The sequence below is a fragment of the Bos indicus x Bos taurus genome, chromosome 7 (assembly GCF_003369695.1).
Source record: "Bos indicus x Bos taurus breed Angus x Brahman F1 hybrid chromosome 7, Bos_hybrid_MaternalHap_v2.0, whole genome shotgun sequence".
NCBI classification, from domain to species: Eukaryota; Metazoa; Chordata; class Mammalia; order Artiodactyla; family Bovidae; genus Bos; species Bos indicus x Bos taurus.
The window spans coordinates 68,072,387-68,081,150 of NC_040082.1; the positions used below are offsets into that span (position 1 = coordinate 68,072,387).

The 8,764-nt window shown below is 41.2% G+C and overlaps 2 non-coding genes across 2 annotated transcripts; both read right to left on the reverse strand.

Moving 5' to 3' along the window:
- Nucleotides 1–7,622: 7,622 nt before the first annotated feature.
- On the reverse strand, nucleotides 7,623–7,694 carry TRNAE-CUC. Its single transcript has one exon. It is a non-coding gene; the product is annotated as a tRNA-Glu (tRNA).
- Nucleotides 7,695–7,974: 280 nt separating this feature from the next.
- Nucleotides 7,975–8,080, reverse strand: TRNAL-CAA. Its single transcript has 2 exons — nucleotides 8,043–8,080; nucleotides 7,975–8,020 (listed from the first exon to the last, which is right to left on the reverse strand). It is a non-coding gene; the product is annotated as a tRNA-Leu (tRNA).
- Nucleotides 8,081–8,764: the final 684 nt, after the last annotated feature.

Genomic DNA, 8,764 nt, shown 5'->3' on the forward strand with positions numbered 1-8,764 from the left:
TTGTCACCTTTCAAATACAAACCATTGGTGAACCATGAGAAGTCAGTGTTACTCAAAGAAATATCTAAACATCACCATGGGGAATCAGAAAGTGATCCATCAGCATTAAACAATCATGAAGGGCATCAGATAGAGCGAGGAGAGTATCAGGGTTAAGGATATCAGAACATAAAGTAGTTATGTAAAGAGGGTTAACAATAGGACTTCATATGAGGTGAGGTAGCTGATTGAGGAATTTTGAGTGTGATGAGAATTTTAGAGAACTTTTACTGAATGAGATGCAAAAATGGTTAAAGAGGATCCCACAATGATTTTCTCAGAGGTCTTAACCAAAAAGGTAGTACCCATAATGGCACTCGTATCTGTGTGCCATTGGTTCAGTTGCTGACATTAATACCCTAAAGGCTGATGGTAGTCCCCTGTTTTGGATGAGTACCCCAAGGGCATTCCCTTCCTTTTCAGAGACAAATGGTAAAAGGGAATCTGATAACTGTGATACCCAAGGGGCAGGTAAGTTCATCAAACTCTGCTTGATGTAGAGCCTTGAAAGCTATTTTGTCAGGTTCTTTTCATAAAATTGGGGCGGGTTCTTATTCTTTAGTAAAACATTAGAGGCTTACGTTTTAAGCCTCTTGAGGCTTGACCATAAGAGAAAAATTTGTAATCCAGTTCTAGCAATAAACAACTAGACTGAGAAAACTTCCCAGTTGGTACTTAGTACAGGGTTTTGGAGAACATTATTGTTGTTCAGACATTTCTCTGAAGAAGACATACAGATGGCTAACAAACTCATGAAAAAATGCTCAACATCACTCATTATTAGAGAAATACAAATCAAAACTACAATGAAGTATCACCTTACACCAGTCAGAATGGCCGTCATTAAAAAATCTACAAACAATAAATGCTGGAGAGGCTGTGGAGAAAAGGAAAATCTTTTACACTGTTGGTGGGAATGCAAATTCAGACAGCTACTATGGAGGATAGTATGAAGATTCCTTAAAAAACTTGGAATAAAACTACCATGCTGCTGCTGCTACTAAGTCACTTCAGTCGTGTCCGACTCTGTGCAACCCCATAGATGGCAGCCCACCAGGTTCCCCCGTCTCTGGGATTCTCCAGGCAAGAACACTGGAGTGGGTTGCTATTTCCTTCTCCAGTGCAGGAAAGTGAAAAGTGAAAGTGAAGTCACTCAGTCGTGTCCGACTCTTTGCGACTCCAAGGACTGCAGCCCACCAGGCTCCTCCATCCATGGGATTTTCCAGGCAAGAGTACTGGAGTGGGGTGCCATATGACCTAATAATTCCACTACTGGGCATATATCCTGAGAAAACCATAATTGAAAATGACACACACACTCCAATGTTCACTGCAGCTCTATTTATAATAGCTAGGACATGGAAGCAACCTAGATATCCATTGAGACATGAATGGATAAAGAAGCTGCAGTACATATATACAATGTATATTATACATGTTTTACATAAAAAGGAATAAATTTGAGTCAGTCCTAGTGAGATGGATGAAGCTGGAGCCTGTTATACAGAGTGAAGTAAGTCATAAAGAGAAAAACAAATATCACATATTAGCACATATATATATGGAATCTAGAAAGATGGTATTGATGAACCTATTTGCAGGGAAGCAATGGAGATGATTGCCTCCTCCTTTCTAGAATGGGAAAGACTAGAGATTTCTTCAAGAAAATTAGAGATACCAAGGGAACATTTCATGCAAAGATGGGGACAATAAAGGACAGAAACGGTATGGACCTAACAGAAGCAGAAGATAATAAGAAGAGGTGCCAAGAATACATAGAAGAACTATACAGGATCTTAAAGACCCAAATAACCATGATGGTGTGATCACTCACCTAGAGCCAGACATCCTGGACTGCAAAGTCAAGTGGGCCTTAGGAAACATCACTATGAACAAAGCTAGTGGAGGTGATGGAATTCCAGTTGAGCAGTTTCATATCGTAAAATATGCTAATCAATATGCCAGCAAATCCTAAAGTGCTGCACTCAATATGGCAGCAAATTTGGAAAACTCAGCAGTGGCCACAGGACTGGAAAAGGTCAGTTTTCATTCCAATCCCAAAGAAAGGCAATGCCAAAGAATGCTCAAACTACTGCACAATTGCACTCATCTCACACGCTAGTAAAGTAATGCTCAAAATTCTCCAAGCCAGGCTTCAGCAATATGTGAACTGTGAACTTCCTGATGTTCAAGCTGGTTTTAGAAAAGGCAGAGGAACCAGAGATCAAATTGCCAACATCCGCTGGATCATTGAAAAAGCAAGAGGGTTCCAGAAAAACATCTATTTCTGCTTTATTGACTATGCCAAAGCCTTTGACTGTGTGGATCACAATAAACTGTGGAAAATTCTGAAAGAGATGGGAATACCAGACCACCTGACCTGCCTCTTGAGAAACCTATATGCAGGTCAGGAAGCAACAGTTAGAACTGATCATGGAACAACGACTGGTTCCAAATAGGAAAAGGAGTATGTCAAGGCTGTATATCGTCACCCTGCTTATTTAACTTTTTTTTTTTTTTTTTCTTATTTAACTTATATGCAGAGTACATCATGAGAAACGCTGGGCTGGAAGAAGCACAAGCTGGAATCAAGATTCCCGGGAGAAATATCAATAACCTCAGATATGCAGATGACACCACTCTTATGGCATAAAGTGAAAAGGAACTAAAAAGCCTCTTGATGAAAGTGAAAGAGGAGAGTGAAAAAGTTGGCTTAAAGCTCAACATTCAGAAAACGAAGATCATGGCATCTGGTCCCATCACTTCATGGGAAATAGATGGGGAAACAGGGGAAACAGTGGAAACAGTGTCAGACTTTATTTTCTGGGGCTCCAAAATCACTGCAGATGGTGACTGCAGCCATGAAATTAAAAAACGCTTACTCCTTGGAAGGAAAGTTATGACCAACCTAGACAGCATATTAAAAAGCAGAGACATTACTTTGCCAACAAAGGTTCGTCTAGTCAAGACTATGGTTTTTCCAGTGGTCATGTATGGATGTGAGAGTTGGACTGTGAAGAAGGTTGAGCGCCGGAGAATTGATGCTTTTGAACTGTGGTGTTGGAGAAGACTCTTGAGAGTCCCTTGGACTGCAAGGAGATCCAACCAGTCCATTCTGAAGGAGATCAGCCCTGGGATTTCTTTGGAGGGAATGATGCTAAAGCTGAAACTCCAGTACTTTGGGCACCTCATGTGAAAAGTTGACTCATTGGAAAAGACTCTGATGCTGGGAGGGATTGGGGGCAGGAGGAGAAGGGGACGCCAGAGGATGAGATGGCTGGATGGCATCACTGAGTCGATGGACGTGAGTCTGAGTGAACTCCGGGAGTTTGTGATTGACAGGGAGGCCTGGCGTGCTGCGATTCATGGGGTCACAAAGAGTTGGACACGACTTAGCAACTGAACTGAACTGAACTGAATAATAAGCTATGTTGATCATTTTTCCATGTGTTTATTAGCCACCTGGATGTCTTCTTTGGAGAAATATCTATTAAGGCCTTCTGCCCATTTTTTTGGGGGTTGTTTGTTTTTCTCATGTTGAGCTGCATGAACTCCTTACATATTTTGGAGATTAATCCTTTGTCAGTTGCTCATTTGCAATTATTTTCTCCCATTCTGAGGGTTCTTTTCATCTTGTTTATGGTTTCCTTTGCTATCTGAAAGCTTTTGAGTTTAGTTAGTTACATATCGTTTATTTCCATTACTCTAGAAGGTGGGTCATAGAGGATCTTCCTGCCACTTATGTCAAAATGTGTTCTGCCTGTTTTCCTCTAAGTTTTACAGTATCCTTGTGTGCTCAGTCGCTTCAGTCATGTCTAACTCTCTGTGACTTTATGGACTGCACCTCACCAGGCTCCTCTGTCTGTAAGATTCTCCAGGCAAGAATACTGGAGTAAGTTGCCATGCCCTTCTCCAGGGAATCTTCCCAACCCAGGGATCAAACCCACACCTCCTGTATCCTCTGAACTGCAGGCAGATTCTTTACTCACTGAGCCACCTGGGAAGCCATTTAGGTCTTTAATCAATTTTGAGTTTATCTTTGTATGGTGTTAGGGAGTATTCTCATTTCATTCTTTTTCATGTAGCTGTCCAGTTTTCCTAGCACCACTTCTTGAAGAGGCTGTCTTTTCTCCATTTTCTATTCTTGCCTCCTTTGCCAAAGATAAGGTGCTCATAGGTGTGTAGGTTTATCTCTGGGCTTTCTGTCTTGTTCCGTTGGTTTATATTTCTGTTTTTTTTTTTTGTTAGTACCATACTGTCTTGATGACTGTAGTTTTGTGAAAGTGAAAGTCGCTCAGTTGTGTCTGACTCTTTGCGACCCCATTGACTGTAGTCCATGGAATTCTCCAGGCCAGAATACTGGAGTGGGAACTCCGGTCTCCCGCATTGCAGGCGCATTTTTTACCAGCTGAGCCACAAGGGAAGTGTGGTAATTTTGTAGTACAGTCTGAAACAAGGAAGGTTGATTCCTCTAGCTTCATTCTTCTTTCTTAAGACTGCTTTGGCTATTCTGGGGTCTTTTATTTTACCATACGAATTGTGAATTTTTTTGTTCTAGTTCTGTGAAAAAATGCCATTGACAATTTGATAAGGATTGCCTTAAATGTGTAGATTGCTTTGAGTAATATTGTCATATCACAATATTGGTTCTTCCAATCCAAGAACATGATATATCTTCCATCTGTTAATGTTGTCTTTTAGTTTTTTTTCATCAGTGTCTTATAGTTTTCTGTATACACCTCTTTTGCCTCCTTCAGTTTTCAGTTCAGTTACTCAGTCGTGTCCGACTCTTTGAGACCCCATGAACTGCAGCATGCCAGGCCTCCCTGTCCAAACCACGTCCTGGAGTTCACCCAAACCCATGTCCATTGAGTCGCCTTAGGTAGGTTTATTCCTAGGTATTTTATTATTTCACATGTGCATATTCTTCTAACTACAACCACAACAAGATACAGAACTATTTCATCAACATAAAGATTTCCCTCTTGCTATGCCTCTTCAGTCACTTCTGCCCCACTCCCTACCTCCCAACATCTCCAAGCCCTATCAATCAGTAATCTGTTTTCTATCACTATAATTTCTCATTCACTATAATTTTTATGTGAATGAAATCATGAAGTATGTGACCTTTTGATATTGACTTTTTCACTCAGCATAACTCCCTGAGGTATATCCAAGTTATATCCTGCATCAGTAGTTCATTTATTTTTAGTGCTGAGCAGCATTCTATGGTATGGTGGTACTACCACCTGTTTAACCATTCACCTGTTAAAGGCCGTTTCAGTTGTTCCCTGTTTTTTGGCTGTTAAGAGTGCTTTAAACATTTGTGTACAGGTTTTTGTGTAAATATAAGTTTTCATTGCTCTGGGATAAATGCCTAAGAATGTAATTGTTGGGTCATATAGTAACTGCATGTTTAGTTCTGTAAAAAAAATTGCTAGACTCTTTCTTAAATGGCTATACCATTTACATTTCTGCTAGCAATGAACAAGTGATCTAGTTTCTCGTCATCCTCACTAGCATTTGCTGTTACCACTGCTTTTTATTTTAGCTATTCTGAAAAGCTTCTGGTGATATCTCATTGTGATTTTAATTTGCACTTCAACAACATTGAACATCAATGTCTTGTCATGCCACTGGCTCATTATATAATTGGATTGTTTGCTTTTTTATCACTGAGTTTTGAGAGTTCTCTATAAGTCCTAGATACGAGCCCTTTGTCAGAGATGTGGTTTGCAAATATTTTTTTTCTGTTTGTAGCTTGTCTTAACAAGCTACATCATCTTAACAAGGCCTTTTGCAGAATAAGTTTTTAATTTTGATGAGGTTCAATTTAATATTTTCCTACATGTCATTATTAAGAACTTGTCACTAAGGACTAGGTCTTAAAGGTTTTCTATGTTTTCTTATAAAGTTTTATAGTTTTAAGCGTTACATTTAAATCTATGACTCATTTTAAATTGATTTTTGTGTAACGTGTGAGCAATTTTTCAAATAAATTGTATTATTCTTCTACTAATAAATTGTATATACTCATGGTAGAAAAATAAGCAAACGCCTGACATTATGACAAAGAAAATTTAAAATTTTCATAATCCTACCACTTATAGAAAATCATTACATTTAGTATATGTCTTCCCAGCTGTTTTTTATTCTTTACACACACACACACACACACACACACACATAACATACATATGTACACTTAGGTTCCTTCCAATTCCTTTTGAAGATGAGGGAAAATTTCAAAATGAAACTTAAAGGTTAGATGAAATTTCATTCTCTTTCTTATTCATCCTTTGATTGGCCAGCTTTACAGATGAGAAAACTAAAGCTTAGACAGAATAGACAGCTTGCCTTCTGAAAAGTCCAGTCAGGACTTGCACTCAGCTCAACCTGACCACCAATCATGTCTTGCTATACTATACTCCACACAAGGCTGAATTACCAAAGGAAAAAAAAAAAAAAAGCCAACAGCTAGGAAAGAGAAAAGCAGAGGCAAAATGATTTGTTCAAGGGTAGTTTGGTGAGCCAAGCTGTAACTAATATGGAGGTAGGCTATACCCTAACAGCCTGGCCTGGAGGTCTAGAAAAGATACCCAGGGAGAAATGAATACTTTCAAAAACAACAAATTAAGCATAGAGGGTCAGAATATTATACAAATACTAAGAAGATAGAACTTAAATGTGGCTGAAGAGTTTTTATTATTAAAATAGATTATTTTCCACAGGAGTCACAACAGAAAAATGAGCAGTGGAAATTTCTAGAATAAAAAAATTTGAAAAGCAGCTATAAAAGATATTTTGGGAACAATTACGGGAAATTCAAATGTGGACTGGCATCTGATGACAAGTTAATGTTGATTTTCTCAGGTGTGACATGGAGTAGTGTAATAATGTATGCAACTTTCAAACGGGTGGGAGACTGAGGAAGCTCTGATTATGTCTGGAGAGAAAGAGAAAATGTGGCAAAATATTAACCTATGTCGTATCGAGGTAGAAAGAACACCGGTGTTCGTTGTGTCATTATTTTACTCATTTCAGTTTACTTTCAAAATAAAAGTTACGTGTTCGGGTGGGAAGAAATTTCCTGACTCCTTTTTATAGTAAAACTTGCCTGAGTCAATGTGAGCAGTGAGCCCCCTCTAGGTGACATCGGTCATTCTAATCATTTTGAGTATTCGGGGAGATTTTTTTTTTTTTTTAACCCTGGGCATTGGAAGACCTGGCACTTGCAGCAGCACCAGTGTTTTCTTTTGGGATCATTTAATGCTGTCTGCCTTGTTCTTCCTTTCTTAATTAAGGTATCGTAAGGCAATGGCCACCCACTCCAGTGTCCTTGCCTGGAGAATCCCAGGGACGCGGGAGCCTGGTGGGCTGCCGTCTATCGGGTCGCACAGAGTCGGACACGACTGAAGAGACTTAGCAGCAGTAGCAGAAGCAGCAGGTATAGGACAGTGATTCACAGACAGCCGGCACTCGTTAACCAGAATACTCCTAACCTCTGATTCTCCTAAACAGAAAGGTAGCCAATATTGTATTTTTGGCATCAAGCTGAAAGAAAAACGAAACAAAAAAGTGCTTTCCCTGACCGGGAATCGAACCCGGGCCGCGGCGGTGAGAGCGCCGAATCCTAACCACTAGACCACCAGGGAACACACAGGAGAGCCCTCTACAGTAAGCTAGACAAACTGTAAAAGATGTGACGTAAACTGGGTTCCTGAATGCGGTTGCTTGAACCTCCGGTATTCAAACCGCCTCCCTCTTCCACCTGACCGGTCTCTCGGCCGCTGCAAAACCGAAGAAAACATAATGGAGAACCGAAGCAACTGTGAAGTCTAAACATGGCCGCCGTCTCAGAAACAGAAAACAAAACCACCAGCACTAACGGGAAATATTCTTGGATATGTTCGCGAAAGGTTGCAAAAACGCGCCTGTCAGAAGTGGGATTCGAACCCACGCCTCCATTCGGAGACCAGAATGCCCTAGGGGAAGGTAGACACCTTGAGTCTGGCGCCTTAGACCACTCGGCCATCCTGACACGCTGAAGGGAGGATGTTCCTGAACGGCCTGCTTTCTGCGACAGGCTGATGCGCTGTCCCGCCTTCCTGGGCAGGCTGTCGGCGGATCCACCAGGTCAGGGCGGAGGAGAACCTTGCGCTGGGCGCCTGCGGCTGGCTGCGGAGGAGCTCTTGGAGAATGCCGGGTTTGCAGTTCCTGCCGACTGCCTAGGCTCTCAGGTTGGCAGGAAAATCGAGTCAAGAAGCAAGGACAATCCCGCTAGAAAACCAGAGGGTTTAGTGACCATCCGACCCAGCAAAGGAAGGAAACTATAGTAGCAAAAGCAAAAAGAAAGTGCCAGGTGTCTGCCCACCGGGCGACCCGCTACTGCCAGATCCCGGGCTCCCGCCACAAGTGCCTGGCCCTAGCTGGGGAAAACTGGCTAGTTGAGTGAATACAAGGAAATCATATGGAAATAGCTTGCCACAGAGGAAGCAACAGTGATTGCTGTTGTTGTTTCAAAATTAGGGCTTCTGCCTTATTGTCTTTGGCATACCCATCATTTTAAGACCCACACCTCTTCCTCTGCCAAGTCACCCAGTCCTGGCTAGAGATAATGGGGGGCTATCAGTGTTAAAGAAAAACATTGCTCATTCATGACACCCCTTAAAGCACTGTAAGGAAGACTTTATTAAATGGGTGGTGTGGGGGATGGGAATCAAGA